Source organism: Rhinoraja longicauda, chromosome 4 (genome assembly GCF_053455715.1).
Source record: "Rhinoraja longicauda isolate Sanriku21f chromosome 4, sRhiLon1.1, whole genome shotgun sequence".
NCBI lineage: Eukaryota > Metazoa > Chordata > Chondrichthyes > Rajiformes > Arhynchobatidae > Rhinoraja > Rhinoraja longicauda.
In genome coordinates this window covers 90699783-90724094 of record NC_135956.1, presented here as the reverse complement: position 1 = coordinate 90724094, position 24312 = coordinate 90699783, and the positions used below count along the sequence as shown (strand labels likewise).

The 24312-nt window shown below is 46.8% G+C and overlaps 14 non-coding genes across 14 annotated transcripts; 7 read left to right on the top strand and 7 right to left on the bottom strand.

Annotated features, from left to right (window-relative positions):
- Positions 1 to 521: 521 nt before the first annotated feature.
- Positions 522 to 594, bottom strand: trnaa-ugc (transfer RNA alanine (anticodon UGC)). Its single transcript has one exon. It is a non-coding gene; the product is annotated as a tRNA-Ala (tRNA).
- A 656-nt stretch (positions 595 to 1250) lies between these two features.
- On the bottom strand, positions 1251 to 1336 carry trnay-gua (transfer RNA tyrosine (anticodon GUA)). The gene is given in 2 exon segments: positions 1251 to 1286; positions 1300 to 1336. It is a non-coding gene; the product is annotated as a tRNA-Tyr (tRNA).
- Positions 1337 to 1710: 374 nt separating this feature from the next.
- Positions 1711 to 1783, top strand: trnar-acg (transfer RNA arginine (anticodon ACG)). The gene has a single exon. It is a non-coding gene; the product is annotated as a tRNA-Arg (tRNA).
- Positions 1784 to 2092: 309 nt separating this feature from the next.
- trnaa-agc (transfer RNA alanine (anticodon AGC)) lies at positions 2093 to 2165 on the bottom strand. Its single transcript has one exon. It is a non-coding gene; the product is annotated as a tRNA-Ala (tRNA).
- Positions 2166 to 2940: 775 nt separating this feature from the next.
- trnaa-ugc (transfer RNA alanine (anticodon UGC)) lies at positions 2941 to 3013 on the bottom strand. The gene has a single exon. It is a non-coding gene; the product is annotated as a tRNA-Ala (tRNA).
- A 667-nt stretch (positions 3014 to 3680) lies between these two features.
- trnay-gua (transfer RNA tyrosine (anticodon GUA)) lies at positions 3681 to 3766 on the bottom strand. The gene is given in 2 exon segments: positions 3681 to 3716; positions 3730 to 3766. It is a non-coding gene; the product is annotated as a tRNA-Tyr (tRNA).
- A 374-nt stretch (positions 3767 to 4140) lies between these two features.
- On the top strand, positions 4141 to 4213 carry trnar-acg (transfer RNA arginine (anticodon ACG)). Its single transcript has one exon. It is a non-coding gene; the product is annotated as a tRNA-Arg (tRNA).
- A 1902-nt stretch (positions 4214 to 6115) lies between these two features.
- On the bottom strand, positions 6116 to 6201 carry trnay-gua (transfer RNA tyrosine (anticodon GUA)). The gene is given in 2 exon segments: positions 6116 to 6151; positions 6165 to 6201. It is a non-coding gene; the product is annotated as a tRNA-Tyr (tRNA).
- A 790-nt stretch (positions 6202 to 6991) lies between these two features.
- Positions 6992 to 7064, top strand: trnar-acg (transfer RNA arginine (anticodon ACG)). The gene has a single exon. It is a non-coding gene; the product is annotated as a tRNA-Arg (tRNA).
- A 1064-nt stretch (positions 7065 to 8128) lies between these two features.
- trnay-gua (transfer RNA tyrosine (anticodon GUA)) lies at positions 8129 to 8214 on the bottom strand. Its single transcript is given in 2 exon segments — positions 8129 to 8164; positions 8178 to 8214. It is a non-coding gene; the product is annotated as a tRNA-Tyr (tRNA).
- A 3659-nt stretch (positions 8215 to 11873) lies between these two features.
- Positions 11874 to 11946, top strand: trnam-cau (transfer RNA methionine (anticodon CAU)). The gene has a single exon. It is a non-coding gene; the product is annotated as a tRNA-Met (tRNA).
- Positions 11947 to 15931: 3985 nt separating this feature from the next.
- trnam-cau (transfer RNA methionine (anticodon CAU)) lies at positions 15932 to 16004 on the top strand. Its single transcript has one exon. It is a non-coding gene; the product is annotated as a tRNA-Met (tRNA).
- A 671-nt stretch (positions 16005 to 16675) lies between these two features.
- trnam-cau (transfer RNA methionine (anticodon CAU)) lies at positions 16676 to 16748 on the top strand. The gene has a single exon. It is a non-coding gene; the product is annotated as a tRNA-Met (tRNA).
- A 6535-nt stretch (positions 16749 to 23283) lies between these two features.
- Positions 23284 to 23356, top strand: trnam-cau (transfer RNA methionine (anticodon CAU)). The gene has a single exon. It is a non-coding gene; the product is annotated as a tRNA-Met (tRNA).
- The last annotated feature ends 956 nt before the right edge of the window (positions 23357 to 24312 follow it).

Below are 24312 nucleotides of genomic sequence, written 5' to 3'. Positions count from 1 at the left end.
CCCAATCTCGTTGTACCCCTGTACAATGACAATAAAGATATATTGTATTGTATTGTATTGTATTGTATAACTCAGCGTGTTATCTCTCAATGTAAACTCTTACTCTTCCACCACACATTTTGATGACACGTAATGCAAAATAGAATCAAGCCCTTCTTCAGGAGAGAGGTGAATGAATTACGATGCAGCCAAAGGGCAAGTTTTTCTTACGAGGGAGTGGCCACAGCACTGATACCCAAAGTATTTTATGAAAAGTTGGAATGTGCCAAAACTTAGCACTCTCTGCTGGTGACCCTTCTGGTTGGGCATTGCTTTACTCACACCCAATTCTCGTAGGTAGATAGTTTTCATCTCAATCCTTACACACGATATCAGGAGCGCTTGCAATTTCTCTTTATGTCGTCTCTTCTTTCCAATCAATGTGGATCATCATTTCTTCAATGATACAAAACCTGACATGATGCACATTCTCTCTTCGTTTCTGCACCAGAGACCAGAAGGCACCTGCATTCAAAATCCAATGGAGAATGCGGGCATCGATCCCGCTACCTCTCGCATGCAAAGCGAGCGCTCTACCATTTGAGCTAATTCCCCTGCAATTTTGCCATTCTCTGTCTTCTTCACTCTCCACCACAGAGCCACTGAAATTCTGCAAGTAACTTTATCAATATTCAGATGTCCGTCCAAAACCTCAGCCTATTTCCTCTCAACGTAAAATGTCACCCTTCCATCACACATTTTGCTGACAAGTTATGCATACCAGCATACTATCCTATCCAGCTGAGAGGCAAATTAATTAAGAGAGAACTGAGGGGCAACTTTTAGACTCATGGGAATGGCCACAACACCGATACCCAATGTATTTTCATAAAATGTTGGAATTGTTTCAGATCATAGCACTCCCTGCTGGTATGTTGATGCAACTGTAGAAAATAGATAGACACCTTGTGCAGACTGCATACACAGGCATGATGAGAGGTTTCTTAATGCTTTGCTGGCCAACGGTTATTATGTACAGTGGTGCCAGTTTCTTGCTGATTCATGACCCATCAAATCTGTGGTTGGTGTTACTATTTCAACAGTTTCGCAAACTGGAGTACATGCTGTGCTACACAAGCCATGAGTATTCAGAAGTTTGATGCCGGTGCAATCCTTGTGGTCAGTGGCCAGAGGTCTGGAGACCAGCTCAATCCGTCTTTGCTGCTGGGCTGTGTGGGAAATCCTGCTGAATGTAACAAAAGGCGAGCCGCTCCTTCGAGCCGGAATTGAACCAGCGACGTAAGGATGACAATATTTCCACTACAGTCCTCCGCTCTACCAACTGAGCTATCGAAGGAAAGCCTCCACCAAGCTTGTCTGTTTTAGACTTTTTAGATTTAGAGATACAGCGCGGAAACAGGCCCTTCAGCCCACTGAGCCCGCGCCGCCCAGCGATCCCCGCACATTAACACTATCCTACACACTAGGGACAATTTCTTTTTTTTTTTTTTACATTTACCCAGTTAATTAACCTACATACCTGTACGTCTTTGGAGTGTGGGAGGAAACCGAAGATCTCGGAGAAAACCCACGCAGGTCATGGGGAGAACGTACAAACTCGGTACAGACGGCGCCTTTCTTTGCCTTTAACATATTGCCCTTCGCTGTCTGCTGTTTGGGCACCTGCTATAGCATGAACACCCGCACATCTGCAACTTCCCCTCATAGCTTGGGCCAGTGGCGCAATGGATAACGTGTCTGACTACGGATCAGAAGATTGTAGGTTCGACTCCTACCTGGCTCGCTTTCTTACTCTGCACATTATTTTGCAAGGCCGCTCCACTGCCTCAGTCCTTCCTTCTGGTCGGGCATTGCTTTATTCACACCCAATTCTCATAGGCAGATAGTTTTCACCTCAATCGTTACACACACACGATATCATGATAACGTGCCATTTCTCGCTATCTCTTTTTTTCTTTCCAATCAAAGTAGACCATCATTTCTTCACTGATGCAAAACCTGACATGATGCGCCGACTCTCCTCATTTCTGCACCTCAGCTAGTACATGTATCAAGCAAGAGACCGGGACAACACATGCATCCAAAAGACCAATGGAGAATGCAGGCATCGATCCTGCTGCCTCTCGCATGCTAAGCGAGCGCTCTACCATTTGAGCTAATTCCCCATGCACTTTTGCCATTCTCCGGCTTCTTCACTCTCCACCACAGAGCCTCCTCCAGACTCAGGAAAAGCTTCATCCCCAGGGCCATAGGTGTGATGAACCGGTCCTGCTGAGCCGGATGGTCACATAGCACAGTGAACCGGCACAGATCTACTTGCACTTTATTCTCTTTTAAAACTGTTCTCATTTGTTTCTTGGGTTGTTTAAATTAATACTGATTTACTAATTGGTTTATTGCATCGTATGGGAGGCGCATTCCCAATCTCGTTGTACCCCTGTACAATGACAATAAAGATATATTGTATTGTATTGTATTGTATTGTATAACTCAGCGTGTTATCTCTCAATGTAAACTCTTACTCTTCCACCACACATTTTGATGACACGTAATGCAAAATAGAATCAAGCCCTTCTTCAGGAGAGAGGTGAATGAATTACGATGCAGCCAAAGGGCAAGTTTTTCTTACGAGGGAGTGGCCACAGCACTGATACCCAAAGTATTTTATGAAAAGTTGGAATGTGCCAAAACTTAGCACTCTCTGCTGGTGACCCTTCTGGTTGGGCATTGCTTTACTCACACCCAATTCTCGTAGGTAGATAGTTTTCATCTCAATCCTTACACACGATATCAGGAGCGCTTGCAATTTCTCTTTATGTCGTCTCTTCTTTCCAATCAATGTGGATCATCATTTCTTCAATGATACAAAACCTGACATGATGCACATTCTCTCTTCGTTTCTGCACCAGAGACCAGAAGGCACCTGCATTCAAAATCCAATGGAGAATGCGGGCATCGATCCCGCTACCTCTCGCATGCAAAGCGAGCGCTCTACCATTTGAGCTAATTCCCCTGCAATTTTGCCATTCTCTGTCTTCTTCACTCTCCACCACAGAGCCACTGAAATTCTGCAAGTAACTTTATCAATATTCAGATGTCCGTCCAAAACCTCAGCCTATTTCCTCTCAACGTAAAATGTCACCCTTCCATCACACATTTTGCTGACAAGTTATGCATACCAGCATACTATCCTATCCAGCTGAGAGGCAAATTAATTAAGAGAGAACTGAGGGGCAACTTTTAGACTCATGGGAATGGCCACAACACCGATACCCAATGTATTTTCATAAAATGTTGGAATTGTTTCAGATCATAGCACTCCCTGCTGGTATGTTGATGCAACTGTAGAAAATAGATAGACACCTTGTGCAGACTGCATACACAGGCATGATGAGAGGTTTCTTAATGCTTTGCTGGCCAACGGTTATTATGTACAGTGGCTACTCAGGGGTGCCAGTTTCTTGCTGATTCATGACCCATCAAATCTGTGGTTGGTGTTACTATTTCAACAGTTTCGCAAACTGGAGTACATGCTGTGCTACACAAGCCATGAGTATTCAGAAGTTTGATGCCGGTGCAATCCTTGTGGTCAGTGGCCAGAGGTCTGGAGACCAGCTCAATCCGTCTTTGCTGCTGGGCTGTGTGGGAAATCCTGCTGAATGTAACAAAAGGCGAGCCGCTCCTTCGAGCCGGAATTGAACCAGCGACCTAAGGATGACAATATTTCCACTACAGTCCTCCGCTCTACCAACTGAGCTATCGAAGGAAAGCCTCCACCAAGCTTGTCTGTTTTAGACTTTTTAGATTTAGAGATACAGCGCGGAAACAGGCCCTTCAGCCCACTGAGCCCGCGCCGCCCAGCGATCCCCGCACAATAACACTATCCTACACACTAGGGACAATTTTTTTTATTTTTTTTTACATTTACCCAGTTAATTAACCTACATACCTGTACGTCTTTGGAGTGTGGGAGGAAACCGAAGATCTCGGAGAAAACCCACGCAGGTCATGGGGAGAACGTACAAACTCGGTACAGACGGCGCCTTTCTTTGCCTTTAACATATTGCCCTTCGCTGTCTGCTGTTTGGGCACCTGCTATAGCATGAACACCCGCACATCTGCAACTTCCCCTCATAGCTTGGGCCAGTGGCGCAATGGATAACGTGTCTGACTACGGATCAGAAGATTGTAGGTTCGACTCCTACCTGGCTCGCTTTCTTACTCTGCACATTATTTTGCAAGGCCGCTCCACTGCCTCAGTCCTTCCTTCTGGTCGGGCATTGCTTTATTCACACCCAATTCTCATAGGCAGATAGTTTTCACCTCAATCGTTACACACACACGATATCATGATAACGTGCCATTTCTCGCTATCTCTTTTTTTCTTTCCAATCAAAGTAGACCATCATTTCTTCACTGATGCAAAACCTGACATGATGCGCCGGCTCTCCTCATTTCTGCACCTCAGCAAGTACATGTATCAAGCAAGAGACCGGGACAACACATGCATCCAAAAGACCAATGGAGAATGCAGGCATCGATCCTGCTGCCTCTCGCATGCTAAGCGTGCGCTCTACCATTTGAGCTAATTCCCCATGCACTTTTGCCATTATCCGGCTTCTTCACTCTCCACCACAGAGCCTCCTCCAGACTCAGGAACAGCTTCATCCCCAGGGCCATAGCTGTGATGAACCGGTCCTGCTGAGCCGGATGGTCACATAGCACAGTGAACTGGCACAGATCTACTTGAACTGTATTCTCTTTTAAAACTGTTCTCATTTGTTTCTTGGGTTGTTTAAATTAATACTGATTTACTAATTGGTTTATTGCATCATATGGGAGGCGCATTCCCAATCTCGTTGTACCCCTGTACAATGACAATAAAGATATATTGTATTGTATTGTATTGTATTGTATTGTATACCTCAGCGTGTTATCTCTCAATGTAAACTCTTACTCTTCCACCACACATTTTGATGACACGTAATGCAAAATAGAATCAAGCCCTTCTTCAGGAGAGAGGTGAATGAATTACGATGCAGCCAAAGGGCAAGTTTTTCTTACGAGGGAGTGGCCACAGCACTGATACCCAAAGTATTTTATGAAAAGTTGGAATGTGCCAAAACTTAGCACTCTCTGCTGGTGACCCTTCTGGTTGGGCATTGCTTTACTCACACCCAATTCTCGTAGGTAGATAGTTTTCATCTCAATCCTTACACACGATATCAGGAGAGCTTGCAATTTCTCTTTATCTCGTCTCTTCTTTCCAATCAATGTGGATCATCATTTCTTCAATGATACAAAACCTGACATGATGCACATTCTCTCTTCGTTTCTGCACCAGAGACCAGAAGGCACCTGCATTCAAAATCCAATGGAGAATGCGGGCATCGATCCCGCTAACTCTCGCATGCAAAGCGAGCGCTCTACCATTTGAGCTCATTCCCCTGCAATTTTGCCATTCTCTGTCTTCTTCACTCTCCACCACAGAGCCACTGAAATTCTGCAAGTAACTTTATCAATATTCAGATGTCCGTCCAAAACCTCAGCCTATTTCCTCTCAACGTAAAATGTCACCCTTCCATCACACATTTTGCTGACAAGTTATGCATACCAGCATACTATCCTATCCAGCTGAGAGGCAAATTAATTAAGAGAGAACTGAGGGGCAACTTTTAGACTCATGGGAATGGCCACAACACCGATACCCAATGTATTTTCATAAAATGTTGGAATTGTTTCAGATCATAGCACTCCCTGCTGGTATGTTGATGCAACTGTAGAAAATAGATAGACACCTTGTGCAGACTGCATACACAGGCATGATGAGAGGTTTCTTAATGCTTTGCTGGCCAACGGTTATTATGTACAGTGGCTACTCAGGGGTGCCAGTTTCATACTGATTCATGACCCATCAAATCTGTGGTTGGTGTTACTATTTCAACAGTTTCGCAAACTGGAGTACATGCTGTGCTACACAAGCCATGAGTATTCAGAAGTTTGATGCCGGTGCAATCCTTGTGGTCAGTGGCCAGAGGTCTGGAGACCAGCTCAATCCGTCTTTGCTGCTGGGCTGTGTGGGAAATCCTGCTGAATGTAACAAAAGGCGAGCCGCTCCTTCGAGCCGGAATTGAACCAGCGACCTAAGGATGACAATATTTCCACTACAGTCCTCTGCTCTACCAACTGAGCTATCGAAGGAAAGCCTCCACCAAGCTTGTCTGTTTTAGAATTTTTAGATTTAGAGATACAGCGTGGAAACAGGCCCTTCAGCCCACTGAGCCCGCTCCGCCCGGCGATCCCCGCACATTAACACTACCCTACACACTAGGGACAATTTTTTATTTATTTTTTTACATTTACCCAGTTAATTAACCTAGATACCTGTACGTCTTTGGAGTGTGGGAGGAAACCGAAGATCTCGGAGAAAACCCACGCAGGTCATGGGGAGAACGTACAAACTCGGTACAGACGGCGCCTTTCTTTGCCTTTAACATATTGCCCTTCGCTGTCTGCTGTTTGGGCACCTGCTATAGCATGAACACCCTCACATCTGCAACTTCCCCTCATAGCTTGGGCCAGTGGCGCAATGGATAACGTGTCTGACTACGGATCAGAAGAAAACTGGAGTACATGCTGTGCTACACAAGCCATGAGTATTCAGAGGTTTGATGCTGGTGCAATCCTGTGGTCAGTTGCCAGAGGTCAGGAGACCAGCACTTTCTGTCTTCGCTGCTGGGCTGTGTGGAAAATCCTGCTGAATGTAACAAAAGGCGAGCAGCTCGTTCATGCCGGAGTTGAACCAGCAACCTAAGGATGACCATGTTTCCACTACAGTCCTCCGCTCTACCAACTGAGCTATCGAAGGAAAGCCACCAACAAGCTTGTCTGTTTCTTTCTTTGCCTTTAACAATTTGCCCTTCGCTGTCTGCTGTCTGGGTACCTGCTGTTGCACGAACACCCTGGCATCTGCAACTTCCCTTCATAGCTTGGGCCAGTGGCGCAATGGATAACGTGTCTGACTACGGATCAGAAGATTGTAGGTTCGACTCCTACCTGGCTCGTTGTCTTGCTCTGCACATTGTTTTGCAAGGCCTCTCCACTTCCTTCTGGTCGGGCATTGCTTTATTCACACCCAATTCTCATAGGCAGATAGTTTTCACCTCAATCCCCACACACGATATCAGGATAACGTGCCATTTCCCGCTATCGCTTTTCTTCTTTCCAATCAAAGTAGACCATCATTTCTTCACTGATGCAAAACCTGACATGATGCACCTCAGCAAGTACATGTAACAAGCAAGAGACCGGGTCAACACCTGCATCCAAAAGACCAATTGAGAATGCGGGCACCAATCCCACTACCTCTCGCATGCAAAGCGAGCGCTCTACCATTTGAGCTAATTCCCCTGCAATTTTGCCATTCGCCGTCTTCTTCACTCTCCACCACAGAGCCACTGAAATTCTGCAAGTAACTTTATCAATATTCATATGTCCATCCAATACCTCAGCCTATTACCTCTCAACATAAAATATCACCCTTCCATCACACATTTTGCTGACAACTTATGCATACCAGCATACTATCTTATCTAGCTGAGAGGCGAATTAATTAAGAATGGCCACAACACTGATACCCAATGTATTTTCAGAAAATGTTGAAATTGTTTCAGATCTTTGCACTCCAAGCTGGTATGATCAGCCATGATCACATTGAATGGCGGTGCTGGCTCGAAGGGCCGACTGGCCTCCTCCTGCACCTATTGTCTATTGTATGGTGATGCAACTGCAGATAATAGATGGACACCTTGTGCAGACTGCATACACAGGCATGATGAGAGGTTTCTTAATGCTTTGCTGGTCAGCAGTTACTATATACAGTCGCTATACAGGGGAGAGTGAGCCAGTTTCTTACTGCTTCACGACCTATCAAATCTGTGGTTGGTGTTACTATTTCAACAGTTTCGCACACTGAAGTACATGCTGTGCTGCAGAAGCCTTGAGTATTCAGAGGTTTGATGCTGGTGTAATCCTTGTGGTCAGTTACCAGAGGTCAGGAGACCAGCTTTCCATCTTCGCTGCTGGGCTGTGTGGGAAATGCTGCTGAACGTAACAAAGGTTGAACAGCTCCTTCGAGCCGGAATTGAACCAGCGACCTAATGATGACCATGTTTCCACTACAGTCCTCCGCTCTACCGACTGAGCTATCGAAGGAAAGCCACCACCAACCAAGCTTGTCTGTTTTCTTTCTTTGCCTTTAACATATTGCCGTACGCTGTCTGCTGACTGGGTACCTGCTGCAGCACGTCACCCTCGCATCTGTAACCTCCCCTCATAGCTTGGGCCAGTGGCGCAATGGAAAACTTGTCTGACTACGGATCAGAAGATTGTAGTTTCGACTCTTACCTGTTTCATCATCTTGCTCTGCACATTGTTTTGTAAGGCCTCTCCACTGCCTTAGTTGTTCCTTCTGGTCGGGCATTGCTTTATTCACACCCAATTCTCACGTGCAGATAGTTTTCACCTCATTCCTCACACACGATATCAGGAGAATGTGTGATTTCTCTCTATCTCTTCTCTTCTTTCCAATCAAAGTAGACCATCATTACGTCACCTTTGCAAAACCTGACATGATGCACCATCACTCCTCATTTCTGCACCTCAGCAAGTACATGTATCAAGCAAGAGACCTGCATCCAAAAGACCAATGGAGAATGCGGGCATCGATCCCGCTACCTCTCACATGCTAAGCGAGCGCTCTACCATTTGAGCTAATTCCCCTGCACTTTTGCCATTCTCCGTCTTCTTCACTCTCCACCACAGAGCCACTGCAATTCTGCAAGTAACTTTATCAATATTCAGATGTCTGTCCAATACCTCAGCATGTTTCTCTCAACGTAAACTCGTACTCTTCCACCACACATTTTGGTGACACGTTATGCAAAATAGCATCACTCCCTTATCCCACAGAGAGGGGAATGGATTAAGATGACCCCAAGGGGCAACTTTATCATAAGAGTGAGAGTCCACAGACCTGATACCCGAAGTATTTTATGAAATGTTGGAATGTGTCAAAACTTAGCACTCCCTGCTGGTGACCCTTCTGGTTGGGCATTGCTTTATTCACACCCAATTCTCGTAGTAAGATAGTTTTCACCTCAATCCTTGCACATGATATTAGGAGCAATTGCAATTTTTGCTTTATCTCGTCTTGTCTCTCCAATCAATGTGGACCATCATTTCATCACTGATGCAAAACGTGGGTATCAGTGTTGTGGCCATTCCCACGAGTCCAAAAGTTGCCCATCAGTTCTCTATTAATTAATCCTCTCAGCTGGATGAGATAGTATGCTGGTGTGCATAACTTGTCAGCAAAATGTGTGATGGAAGGGTGACACTTTACGTTGAGAGGTAATAGGCTGAGGTTTTGGACGGACATATGAATATTGATAGTTACTTGCAGAATTACAGTGGCTCTGTGGTGGAGAGTGAAGATGAAGAATGGCAAAATTGCAGGGGAATTAGCTCAAATGGTAGAGCGCTCGTTTTGCATGTGAGAGGCAGTGGGATTGATGCCCGCATTTTCCATTGGATTTTGAATGCAGGTGCCATCCGGTCTCTTTCTTGATACATGTACATGCTGAGGTGTAGTAATGAAGAATCATACTTTATTGGCCAAGCATGTTTTGCAACATACGAGGAATTTGATTTGCCATACAGTCATACCAAAAGTACAGCACAAGAACAGGCTCACAATGTCTGTGCCGAACATGATGTCAAAACCAACTATTATATGCTGGCTCTTTTTCTTGTTTGAAATTAGTGTATGATGTGGTGCGGCGAAGAGGAGGGGCAGACAGATTTAACGGAATGAGCAAAGAATGATTATACTTTCCACCTACATAATGTTTCCCTCCATAATGTTTGGGACAAAGACCCATCATTTATTTATTTGCCTCTGTACTCCACAATTTGAGATTTGTAATATTAAAAAATCACGTGGTTAAAGTGCACATTGTCAGATTTTATTAAAGGGTATTTGTATACGTTTTGGTTTCACCATGTATAAATTACAGCTGTGTTTATACATAGTCCCCCCCCTATTTCAGGGCACCATAATGTTTGGGACACATGGCTTCACAGGCGTTTGTAATTGCTCAGGCGTGTTTAATTGCCTCCTTAATGCAGTTTTAGAGAAATGTCAGCACCTAGTCTTTCCCCCAGTCTTTCCATCACCTTTGGAAACTTTTATTGCTGTTTATCAACATGAGGACCAAAGTTGTGCCAATGAAAGTCAAAGAAGCCATTATGAAACTGAGAAACAAAAATAAAACTATTTGAGACATCAGCCAAACCTTAGCCTTACCAAAATCAACTGTTTGAAACATCATTAAGAAGAAATAGAGCACTGGTGAGCTTACTAATCGCAAAGGGACTGGCAGGCCAAGGAAGATCTCCACAGCTGATGACAGAAGAATTTTCTATTAAAAAGAAAAATCCCCAAACACCTGTCCAACAGATCAGAAACACTCTTCAGGAGTCAGGTGTGGATTTGTCAATGACCATTGTCTGCAGAAAACTTCATGAACAGAAATACAGAGGCTACACTGCAAGATGCAAACCACTGGTTAGCCGCAAAAATAGGATGGCCAGGTTACAGTTTGCCAAGAAGTACTTAAAAGAACAACCACAGTTCTGGAAAAAGGTCTTGTGGATAGATGAGACGAAGATTAACATATCAGAGTGATGGCAAGAGCAAAGAATGGTGGAGAGAAGGAACTGCCCAAGATCCAAAGCATACCACCTCATCTGTGAAACACGGTGGTGGGGGTGTTATTTTCATATTTATTTATTATTATTTTCATATTTCAGATACAGCGCGGAAACAGGCCTTTTCGGCTTGGGCATGTATGGCTGCTGAAGGTACGGACTCACTTATCTTTATTGATGATACAACTACTTTCTACATGGTGAAACCAAAATGTGTAAAAATGGCCTTTATTAAAATCTGACAATGTGCACTTTAACCACATGTGATTTTTTTTCTATTACAAATCTCTAATTGTGGAGTATAGAGGCAAATAAATAAATGATGGGTCTTTGTCCTAAACATTATGGAGGGCACTGTAGGTTTAAGATAAGAGGGGGGAAATTAATAGGAAGCCGAGGGAAACAATTTCACACAGAGAGTGGGGATTATATGCAAATAGGATCAGTTTAGATACAGCATTGTGGTCGGCATGAATAAGTTTGCCTGACTGTATGACGATGACCCTACACGTCAATCACCCACAGGCCCATCATTAACCACATCTCCACTCTGAAATCACGCCTCTGCCACAAATTGTTAAATGCTTTGCCTCTGTTGGCTCAACCCACCTCCAACGCTTACCTTACACAGCACAGATAGCTACAGTCCTACAGAGAGATGAAGTGTAGAAGCAATCTCATGAGAGGCAAGTGCGTCTGCCAATTCGCCTCAATGGCTTGGGCCTTGGCTTATAACGCATCTGACTACAAATCAGAAAATTGTAGGTTTGACGCGTCGTCTTTCTTTACTCTTTCTTTTATAACCCCTGCTACTTGTCTTCATCCTTCATACTGGATAGGCAATTACCTTTGCAGAGAAGCTCCTATTTCATGACTCTTTGTTGCCCACCTACTGGTGCGCCCAGCCTGCTGTACCAGCTATGCTGCCACATTGTGGAACGAGGAACCAAAAACATTCTGTTTGCGATGGGTAATGAATCTGACCAGTGATCAGAAATTGTAGGATTGTCTTCAAACTGGTCAATGACCTGCTGGTACACCTGCATTTGATCCTATCCAGGTGCCCTGCTTGGTCGTGGGATCTGAATGTTAACACAGTAGATGCCTTCTTAGCGCAGTAGGCAGCGCGTCAGTCTCATAATCTGAAGGTCCTGAGTTCAATCCTCAGAGAAGGCATTGCTATTTTTTCTTTTATGCTATTTAGAACGATTGCTCAGAAAAGCTTTTCACTGTATCTCGGTACAAGTGACAATAAACTAAACTATTTTTTTCATAACTACAAGCAAGATCCAATAAGTCTTACGTCCTGCAACACAATAAAGATTTGTCGACTGCCAGATGCTTCCATAGTTTGGGAAGGTGATGTCATGAATAATAGGTCGGACTTGTGATGATAAATTACAGGATAGATTCCTGTTGGGACTGATGATCTACATACACTCATGCGTTTGAGCAAACTAGATGTATTGTTTTTACTTTAATTAACATTAACACTGGAGGTGCCTGCTTAGCGCAGTAGTCAGCGTGTCAATCCTCAGAGAAGACATTGTTGCTTCTACTTTTGTGCTTCTATTACCTCACTCCTGCAACAGGATCACCAACAAATATTTGCCCATCACCCTCCCTGCACAATATCATGCAAGAGTTTGGGTAACAAACTCCGAGACGATGTCATAATTTTGCAGCTCACTCCAAAAAGAGGAAAGAAAATGTAGGGCCTCATCCCAAATTATTTCTCCAAATCCCGATAACAAGCCTTCTACCCTGTGAACTAATCCCCCCACACTTGTTATGCTCCCACTCGTAGTGTCTTGTGTCTCCATGTTATGCATTCGTAGTGTCTTGTGTCTCCATGCTCTTACTCTTATTTATACAGAAGTTGCTCCTCAATGAAAGCCAGAAAGTGCTGAATGATAATACAAATAGCCCTGCTTCAGGTCATCAACCAAGTAAACACTCCTCTCCCTCCACGGATGACGTTAACTCACCAGAAACAGCAATATCATATCATATCATATATCTACAGCCGGAAACAGGCCTTTTCGGCCCTCCAAGTCCGTGCCGCCCAGTGATCCCCGCACATTAACACTATCCTACACCCACTAGGGACAATTTTTTTTACATTTACCCAGCCAATTAACCTACATACCTGTACGTCTTTGGAGTATCTTTGGCTTATCTAACAGATTTCAACCAACAACAGTACCTAGTTTTCAAAGCTGGGTCGAAGGTCATAGTTGTATCCCAGTTGTGCTCCACAAATAAAGAAAGCCAACTTGAATCTCTTGCAGCATCAAGTCAAGGTGAACTGCTCCCAAAGCTGCTGCAGAAACCACTTGTGCACCTTGAACATAGGAGGAACACTTCCATTTTACTCTGTGCTTAGCCTGCATTGAGCAAAGTCTGGGCCTTGATGTCAATGGAATAGCTCTTCTATCATCTACCTCTTTCCCTTGAGTACACGGCATCATGGGAATGTCTGCTGATGGAAGAAAGAAACAACGGTTCTTTTGCTCCACAATCAACCCAAGGATTAATTAACTTTCTACTTCAGTCGTCCTCCCCAGAACACAGCTGTTGAACTTTCACAACAAAGAAGCTACTCTTTTGTGACTATTTGCTGAACACCTACTGCTACTCCCAAGTCTGGTGAACCAGCTGCTGCTGCTGCTCGAGCCTGCACCGCCATTCAATATGATCATGGCTGATCATCCAGCTCAGTAGCCTGTACCTGCCTTTTCTCCATACCCCCTGATCCCTTTAGCAAAAAGGGCCACATCTAACTCCCTCTTAAATATAGCCAATGAACTGGCCTCAACTACCTTCTGTGGCAGAGAATTCCACAGACTCACCACTCTCTGTGTGAAGAAATGTTTTCTCATCTCGGTCCTAAAAGACTTCCCCCTTATCCTTAAGCTGTGACCCCTGGTTCTGGACTCCCCCAACATCGGGAACAATCTTCCCGCATCTAGCCTCTCCAACCCCTTAAGAATTTTATATGTTTCTATAAGATCCCCCCTCAGTCTTCTAAATTCCAGTCTTTCCTCATATGAAAGTCCCGCCATCCCAGGGATCAATCTGGTGAACCTTCTCTGTACTCCCTCTAAGGCAAGAACGTCTTTCCTCAGGTTAGGAGACCAAAACTGCACACAATACTCCAGGTGCGGTCTCACCAAGGCCCTGTACAACTGCAGCAGAACCTCCCTGCTCCTAAACTCAAATCCTCTTGCTATGAATGCCAACATACCATTCGCTTTCTTCACTGCCTGCTGCATCTGCATGCTTGCTTTCAATGACTGGTGCACCATGACACCCAGGTCACGTTGCATCTCCCCTTCTCCCAATCGGTCACCATTCAGGTAATACTCTGCATTCCTGTTCTTGCCGCCAAAGTGGATAACCTCACATTTATCCACATTATATTGCATCTGCCATGCATTTGCCCACTCGCCTAATCTATCCAAGTCACTCTGCAGCCTCCTAGCATCCTCCTCACAAACACTGCCACCCAGCTTTGTGTCATCCGCTAACTTAGAGATGTTGCATTCAATTCCCTCGTCCAAATCATTAATATACACTGTAAATAACTGGGGTCCCAGCACTGAGCCTTGCGGTACCCCACTAGTCACTACCTGCCATTCCGAAAAGGACCCGTTTATTCCTACTCTTTGCTTCCTGTCCGCCAACCAATTTTCTATCCACCTCAATACTGAACCCTCAATACCGTGTGCTTTAAGTTTGTACACGAAGGCCTTCTGAAAGTTCAGATATAACACATCGACTGGTTCTCCCTTATCCACTCTACTAGTTACATCCTCGAAAAATTCTATAAGATTCGTCAGACATGATTTGCCTTTGGTAAATCCATGCTGACTTTGTCCGATGATTTCACCACTTTCCAAATGTGATGCTATCACATCTTTAATAACTGACTCTAGCATTTTCCCCACTACCGATGTTAGGCTAACTGGTCTATAATTCCCCGATTTCTCTCTCCCTCCCTTTTTAAAAAGTGGGGTTACATTAGCTACCCTCCAGTCCTCAGGAACTACTCCAGAATCTAAAGAGTTTTGAAAGATTATCACTAATGCATCCACTATTTCTGAGGCTACTTCCTTAAGCACTCTGGGATGCAGCCTATCTGGCCCTGGGGATATATCTGCCTTTAATCCATTTAATTTACCTAACACCACTTCCCGACTAACCTGGATTTCCCTCAGTTCCTCCATCTCATTAGACCCCCGGTCCCCCGCTATTTCCGGCAGACGGTTTATGTCTTCCTTAGTGAAGACAGAACCAAAGTATTTGTTCAATTGGTCTGCCATCTCCTTGTTCCCTATGATCAATTCACCTGTTTCCGACTGCAAGGGACCTACATTTGTCTTAACTAATCTTTTTCTCTTGACATATCTATAAAAGCTTTTGCAGTCAGTTTTTATGTTCCTTGCCAGTTTTCCCTCATAATCTATTTTCCCTTTCCTAATTAAGCCCTTTGTCCTCCTCTGCTGGACTGAATTTCTCCCAGTCCTCTGGTATGCTACTTTTTCCGGCTAATCTGTATGCTTCATCTTTTGTTTTAATACTATCCTTGATTTCCCTTGTTAGCCACGGATGCACTACCTTTCCTGGTTTGTTCTTTTGCCAAACTGGGATGAACACTTGTTGTAGTTCATCCATGTGACCTTTAAATGCCTTCCATTGCATGTCCACCGTCAACCCTTTCAGCATCAATCGCCAGTCTATCTTGGACAATTCACGCCTCATACCCTCAAAGTTACCTTTCTTTAAGTTCAGAACACTTGTTTCTGTATTGACTTTGTCACTCTCCATCCTAATGAAGAACTCTACCATATTATGATCACTCTTGCCCAAGGGGCCTCGCACAACAAGACTGCTAACTAACCCTTCCTCATTACTCAATACCCAGTCTAGAATGGCCTGTTCTCTCGTTGGTTCCTCGACATGTTGGTTTAGAAAACCATCTCTCAAACATTTGGGGAAACATTTGGGAAAACCATTTCACAGTTGGGGAAACTGATGCAATGGTTAATGAATCTGACCAGTGATCAGAAATTGCAGTCACGTAACTGGTCTGATAATCTGTTTGCACCCAAATGTTTTACCCCATCTACAATGCCCTGCTTGATCAGGAGATCTGCATGCCTTCTTAGCGCAGTAGGCAGCGCGTCAGTCTCATAATCTGAAGGTCCTGAGTTCAATCCTCAGAGAAGGCAATGACATCTATTTTTATGCTTCTGTTCCCACCCCCCCCCCCCCCCCCAAAGAAGTGTCCCATTTCCTAGTTGGTCTCCATAAGTAAAAGAGCAAACTTGAATCTCTTGCTGCATCAAGTCAAAGTGAGTCAGTCTCAGTTGTTCCAGCAGCTATTTGTGCACCTTAGATAATGGAACACTCTTCCATGCTGACCTTTGCTTAACTGACATTGGGCATCATCAGTTGAAGATCCAGCCAGACCTTGACTCAATTCACCAGATTATCTATGGTCAATGTATTTAAACTCATAGTGCATGTCGTTATGACATATTCGGCTGATGAGAGGAAAAACAAGTCTTTTGTTCCAAGGATAAATTTACTTTCCACTTCAGTCGGCCTCCCAGAACACAGACATCAAACATTCACAACAAAGCTCTTATTTCATGACTTTTGCTGCACACTGACTGCTGCTCCCAGCCTGGTGTGCCAGCAGATGCTGCCACACTGTGGCATCAGGAACCAGAGATTCTGTTCACAGTTGGGGAAACTGATGTAATGGCTAATGAATCTGACCAGTGATCAGAAATTACTGGATTGTCTCGTAACTGGTCTGATAACCTGTTTGCACCCATGTGTTTGGCTATCTAGAAGCTCGGATTTGTCAGGAGATCTGAATGATAACACTATAAGTGCCTTCTTAGCGCAGTAGGCAGCGCGTCAGTCTCATAATCTGAAGGTCCTGAGTTCAATCCTCAGAGAAGGCAACAATTCTATTTTTGTGCTTCTGTTCCCTCACAGCTACAAACAGAACCATCAGCAAGTCTTGCGGACTGCTGCACAATAAATACTTTGCTGCCGCTCATCCTCACTCATAGAAACATAGAAAGTAGGTGCAGGAGTAGGCCATTCGGCCCTTTGAGCCAGCACCGCCATTCAATATGATCATGGCTGATCATCCAGAATCAGTACCCTGTTCCTGCTTTTTCCCCATACCCCTTGATTCCATTAGCCCGAAAAAATACATCTAACTCTATAGATCGAGCAAAATACGGGTTTCTAACTCACAGATGAATGTCATAATACTGCAGTTTGATACAAAAAAGGAACAGAGAATGGAGGCTCACATCCCACACTTGTTTATTTGTTGATGCACCATGTGCTAAAAACCACACCTGTCATGCTCTCCCTATCCTTTATCTTGTAATAACCCCTCAGTAAGGGCCCAGAGGTTGTTACAGGAAAAGGCGAAGAATTCTGCCTTGGGTCATGATCCAAATAAATAAACTCTCTCCCTCCACAGATGGTGCTAATCGACTAGTTTGCCTAACAGATTTCCACCATCACCAGTATTTGGTATTGAAAGCTGCTGCTGCTTCCCCAATCTAGATGTTATGCCCTGTTGGGAGAATTGAATGGTAAAAAAGTACATAACATTTTATTGCAGTTGGTACTGCGACAGTCTCATGAACTGAAGGCCCTGAGTTCAATTATCAGAGAAGGCATTGCTGCTTCTACTTTTATGCCTCTATTCCCTCACTCTTATAAGCAGGATTGATATATCTTGCAAACTGCATCCCAATAAACGCTTTGTTGCCCCTCATTCACACTGCAGAGTAACTTGCAGATATTGGGTGGAAAGCTTGCTGAAGACTGCCATAATTCTGCTGCTTGTCCACTTCCTGGGACATGTTCAATGCTTCGCTGCCATTGACTACACCCAAACAGAGCCCTGAGCTTCAACAGTACAGAGATCCAGAGGCAAAAGGTGTGGGAGCGAATCCAAACTTGTGCAGGTGAAATGAGTGAGGGACCTGCAGATGATGACATGCTGAATGTGAATGTGCAGCAGAGAGCTCTTTCTAATTGACAGATAACTTAAAATGTCTTCTAAGCAGGGCTGTGACTCTTAACATGAGTCCATTCTTGTAGATCAGTGCATGTTCCTTTAACATAGTGACCTCACCACTACTAACCACTCCCCATTGTCTCTTGTATAATTGTAGCTTCCCCACCTCCAGCTCGCTCTCTAGTTCCAGTGATGACCACGGACAGCTAGGGCACAACATGTGTGTAGTGAAATTAATAAACAATATCCAGTAAAAGACTCTGTGTGCAAAGGACGTCTCTTTACATGGTGTCAGAGCGGTAGACTTGCGTCTCCTGTTTATCGGGTTTTTATTTTTAGCATTTGTTCGTCCCAGTTGTGTCCCATCCTTCCACTTTGCCATGGCTCCCTCGTGTCGTCGTCCGGACACGCTTGTTTTTGATGAGGACATAGTGCACCGCTGGACTGTCTTCCAGCGGGACTACGAGCACTATATAGCGATTGCCCATCCTGATGCAACTGCTGCGATAAAAGCTCACCTGCTCCTCAACCTGGCTGGTCCGGAGGCAATGGAACGCTATGCGTCGTTCGAATTCGTCCCTCCGGAGGACCGCAACGACCCGGTATGTCTCATGGCTAAGTTCACTGCCCTGTGCGATATACCCACCAATAACATTATCGAACGTTTCAACTTTTTCTCGCGGCGTCAGACTCCAGGGGAGCACGTTGACGCCTTCATTGCATCCTTAAGACATATGGCTCGGCGGTGCCGCCTTCAAACGATTACACCCGACGAGATGATCAGGGACGTCCTGGTCAACGGTCTCCTAAACTCTAAGCTGCGGGATGAGCTCCTGATGAAGCCTGACCTGTCGCTAACGGACGCCATACATGCCGCACGCATGGCCTCTGCTGTTGGCTCAGTATCTCGGCCGGCGCCCCAGGACATAAATTTCACCGGCCGCCGGCGATTGAATGACCCGCAGACCAGGGTCACCCCCTCCGCGCCCACTATGGTCACCCCTCGCAGATGCCCAAACTGCAACTTCTCGTCACACAGGTATAACGTTTGCCCAGCGCAGGGCAAAACTTGTAATTCCTGCGGGAGGCAGAACCATTTTTCTGCAGCTTGTCGTTCTCGTGGGAGACCTGTCCCTGCTCCTAGAAGGAGTCTAAACAACCTTGCGACCGATGATAGCGCAACCGGTTCCCGGTACCAACATGAGGAACTCCATGGCTCAGATACGACTTCCTCCCATGGAGACTCTATGCTGTTTTCGCTTTTGGGTGCACCTGCATTGATAACGGATCCATCCGTGCATGTTACAGTCAATGGACACTCCTTCCCTGCCAAGGTCGATACTGGGGCTTTTGCAAATGTTATGTCTGTGGGCCTCTTCGAGCAGATAAGCTCGGGGGAGAGGGTTACTCCTGACAACTCCCGCCTCCATGCCTATGGGGGAGGCGTTCTGATTGCCGTGGGAAAGGCAACGGTTATCTGTACTGTTCTGGAGACCTCTCGGCCCCTCACGTTCCTCCTGCTAGCATCCGACAACGTCACCCTGCTGGGCGCCCGTGCATGCCAGGACTTTGGTTTGGTCTCATTCCACCGCGACATCCACCTGGTGCAGGCCCCCATGGACCCCCTGATCGAGTACCCTGACCGATTTGATGACGTCCTGGGGAAGCTGCCCTGTGCCTACAAGATCGTTGTGGACCCGGGGGTCGACCCAGTGGTCAGACCGGCCCACCGTGTGTCTTTTGCCATGAAGGGCCGCGTGGAGTCCACACTACGTGGCATGGTGGACATGGGTATCCTCAAGGAGGTGAGTGCCCCCACCCAGTGGGTCTCCACCATGGTGGTCGCTGCCAAGAAGGACGCGAGCGAGATCAGGATCTGCATCAACCCCAAGGACCTGAACCTGGCTATTAAACGCCCGCACTACCCCATGCGGACGGTGGAGGACGTCGCGGCACAGGTCGGTCCAGCCACAGTTTTCTCGGTCCTGGATGCCAAGAGCTCCTTTTGGCAGATCCCGCTGGATGCACGTTCCTCCTTCCTGACCACCTTCAGCACACCGTTCGGCAGGTTCCGTTTCCTCCGCATGCCTTTTGGGATCAACTCGGCAAGCGAGGTTTTTCAGCGTACGATGGAGCAGCTGTTTGCTGGGTTGCCGTGCGCCATCATTGTGGATGACATCCTGGTGTACGGGAGGGACGTCGCTGAGCATGACCGACACCTCCGCCAAGTCCTGGACAAGGCTCGTGAGATCAACCTCAAGCTTAATCGAAGGAAGTGTCGGTTCCGCGTTGAGGAAGTCACCTACGTCGGCCACGTTTTCACGGCGGGGGGCCTGAAGCCAGACCCCGAGAAGACGGCGGCGATCACCAAAATGCCCGCTCCCACTGACGTGCCCGGCCTGCAGCGCTTCCTGGGCATGGTCAACTACTTGGGTAAGTTCATACCCGACCTCAGCGAACTGAGTGCCCCCCTGAGGGAGCTGACCAAGAAGGACAATGCCTGGGTCTGGCTCCCGCACCACCAATCGGCCTTCGTGGCCCTGAGGTCCAGACTCGCACGGACCCCCACTTTGCAGTTCTTCGACCTGAACAGGCCAATCGTCCTCACCTGCGATGCATCTCGGTTCGGCCTTGGTGCTGCCTGCCTGCAGCTCTACGACGACCGACAGCTGCCCGTCTCCTATGCCTCTCGCACAATGACCCCTGCTGAACAGCGCTACGCCCAGATAGAAAAGGAGCTCCTTGCCGTGGTGTTCGCGTGCTCCAAATTCAGAGACTACGTTCTTGGAAAAACTTTCACCATCGAAACTGACCACCAGCCGCTGGTCTCTATTTTAAACAAGCCCATCCACGCAGCCTCGTCCCGCTTGCAGCGAATGATGCTGCAGCTGCAGCGTTTCACATTCAAAATCGTGTACCGCAAAGGCAAGGAGATGTTCGTGGCAGACACTTTGTCCCGTGCCCCACTACCTTCCACTTCCCGCCATCCGTACGAATCGGCTGACCTGATGGTGTTGAACGTCAACATCGTTCCATCTTGGCAGATGCAGTCACTGGTCACACACACTGCCGCTGATCCGAACCTTCAACAGCTTGAGGGCGTCATCCGCCGTGGCTGGCCTGAACGACGGTCTTCCCTGCCGGCTGGTGCCGTGCCCTACTTCCTGGTTCGGGATGAACTGGTGCTGCACGCGGGCGTGGTGGTGAAGGGTCACAAGGTTGTGGTGCCGGCTGCGCTGCGAGATCACTACTTCCAGACTGCCCACAACGGACACCCAGGGGTGGAGGCCACGTTATCCCAGGCCCAAGCACAGTTTTACTGGCCTGGCATGGTCAAGGACATCCGGGACAGGGTCTCCGCCTGCGCTGCCTGCAACAGCCTATTACCTCATCAGCAGCGCCAGCCTCTCCTGCAGCAGCCGGCTCCCGAGTTGCCGTGGATGGCTGTTGCCGCTGATATTTTCGAGTGGCGTGGCAAACACTACCTGGTCCTGGTGGACTCCTACTCCAGCTGGTTCGAGGTGGACCTGCTGCCGTCCCTCACGTCTGCTGCCGTCATCGGGAAGCTTCGCCGCCACTTCTCTACCTTTGGTTCCCCGGCATCCCTCCAGTCCGACAACGGCAGCCAGTTTACCAGCGCGGAGTTTGCTGCTTTCGCCACCCGGTGGAACTTTCGCCACATCACCAGCAGCCCCGAGTACCCGCAAAGCAATGGACTTGCAGAGCGCGCTGTCCGCAGCGCTAAGGAACTGATGGAACGTTGCCGGCTTGACAGTTCGGACTTGTACCTTGCCCTCCTCAACCTCCGCAACATCTCCCGGGACCCCGCGCTCGGTTCCCCTGCCCAGCGCCTCATGTCCCGCACCACTAGACCCCCTATCCCCGTCTCCCAGCAATCCCTGCAACCCACGGCTCGGAGCCCTGCCGCTGTCAGGGAGCGCTTCACTGAAAAGCAGCTCATTCAGAAGCGCTCCTTTGACAAATCGTCCCGTCCCCTTCCACCTCTGTTCGCTGGCCAGGTTGTCCGGATGGAGTCCACCTCCGGTCACCACCGGCTGGCCGTGGTCGTCGGCAATGCTGACTCTCCACGGTCGTACCTGGTCAACTACGAGGGCACCGTGTATCGTCGTACCCGCCAGCACCTGATGCTGGTAAACGAGCCTGCACCGCCTCCCGCGGTCCCGTATTCACCTCCCGTCCAGTCCCCGGTGCCTGATGTGCCTCCTGCTCAGGTACATCCGCAGTCGCCCCAGCCCCCTTCCCCTCCCTCGCCTGCGCGTGTATCGCTTCCCAGTCCTCCTCCTTCCCCTGGTTCCCCAGCCTCTGTACCCGCACCCGTCCATGCTGTTCCTTCGACCGGAGGGGATGGTGCGTTGCGCACCCGCTCTGGGAGAGTGGTCAGGCCGCCTGTCCGGTACGGTGTGTACGAGTAGTCTGTGTTGTGCTGCATTCTATCTGCTCCCTGCTTGTAGTTTGAGCCTAGCGCATGAGCCGTGGTCACTTTTGTTTCCAAGAGGAAGGATGTAGATCAGTGCATTTTCCTTTAACATAGTGACCTCACCACTACTAACCACTCCCCATTGTCTCTTGTATAATTGTAGCTTCCCCACCTCCAGCTCGCTCTCTAGTTCCAGTGATGACCACGGACAGCTAGGGCACAACATGTGTGTAGTGAAATTAATAAACAATATCCAGTAAAAGACTCTGTGTGCAAAGGACGTCTCTACAATTCTGGACAGTGACATACAAATGCAATTGTAGAAGACAATCTACCAAGCACAAACAGCATACTGAGACCTGAAGAGATGTCCCAGCTCTTACTGGTATCCAGTTGGTCTCCGCAAGGAAAAAGACCCAACTTGAATCCCTTGCTGCATCAAGTCAAGGTGAGTCAGTTCTAAACTTGTTCCAGCAACCAGTTTGTGCACCTTGAATAATGGAACAACATTCTTCCATTCTGACCTTGGCTAGGACAACATTGAGCATCATCAGTTGAAGGGTCATCCAGCACTTGGCATCAATTGACCCGCTCCTCTATGGTCAATGTCCTTTCCCCCATAGTGCACGCCGTTATGTGTATTTTGCTGACAGGAAGAAAGAAAAGCAGCTTTTTTGTTCAAAGGATCCAAGGATGAATTGACTTGCCACTTCAGTCGTTTCCCACAGAGCACAGTTGTTGTACCTTCACAACAAAGTAACTCCTATTTCGTAACTATTTGTTTCTCACCTCCTGCTACTCCCAGCCTGGTGTACCAGCTGATGCTGCCAACTGTGGCATCAGGAACCAGAGAATCTGTTCACAACTAGAGAAACTGATGCAAAGGATAATGAATCTGACCAGCAATCAGAAATTCCAGGATTGTCTCCTCACTGGAAAACCTACTTGCACCCATGTGTTTGATACCATCATGTGCACTGATTGGTCAGGGGATCAGGATGTTTTCACTGTAAGTGCCTTCTTAGCGCAGAAGGCAGCGCGTCAGTCTCATAATCTGAAGGTCCTGAGTTCAATCCTCAGAGAAGGCAATGATTGTTCTATTTTAATGCTTCTGTTCCCTCACACTTATGAGCAGAACAATTGACAAGTCTTATGTCCAGCAGCAGAGTAAATATTTTCTTGCCCTTCATCCTCACTCAATATCATGCACAGACATCAAGCAAAAGTTTGGATTGCAAACTCAGAGGTGGATGTCATAATGGTTGCAGCTCGATCAAAGAGAGGAATGGAGAATAGAAACTCTTAGCCCACACTCTTTCACCTGTTGAACACTCGAGGCCATAAGTGAATAATCCCACACCTGTTATGCTTTCCCTATGTTCCCTATTGTTTACCTTGCCCATCAGTAAAAGCCCAGATGTTGCTGCAGGGTAAGGCAAAGAGGCCTGCTTTAGGTCATGATCCAAAGACGTAAACACTCTCTCCACCCATGACACTGATCCACTGGTTTGTCATACAGATTTCCCAATCTAGCTGCCCTGCTTGGTCATGAGAACAGTTAACACGGTGTCTTTTTAGCATTGTAGGTGTGCTCCAATCTGTTGGTCCTAAATTCCATTAACAGAGAAGACATCGGTGCTTCTATTTTCATGCCTCTGCATCCACACTCCTATCAGCAAAATTGATAAATCTGTGTACTGCAGCCCACTGGTGTTTGCTACTCTTTATCTTCCCTGTATGACAGCTTGCACACATATTGAGCAAGAGTCCAGATGGAAACTTGCTGAATGTTGCCATAATTCTACTGCTCGTCCAATTCCTGGGATATATTCAATGCTTTGCTCCCATCGACTGTGCCCAAACAGAACCCTAAATGTCACCAGCACATATATCTGGAAGCAAATGGCATGGAATCCAGGCTTGTGAAGGTACGATATGAGAGGGGCCAGTAGACAACATGCTGAACATGAAGGTGCAGAGGAAAGCCCAATCTGATTAATAAATTTTGCAAGTGGATTCCAAACAGGAATTGAGGGATTGAAGT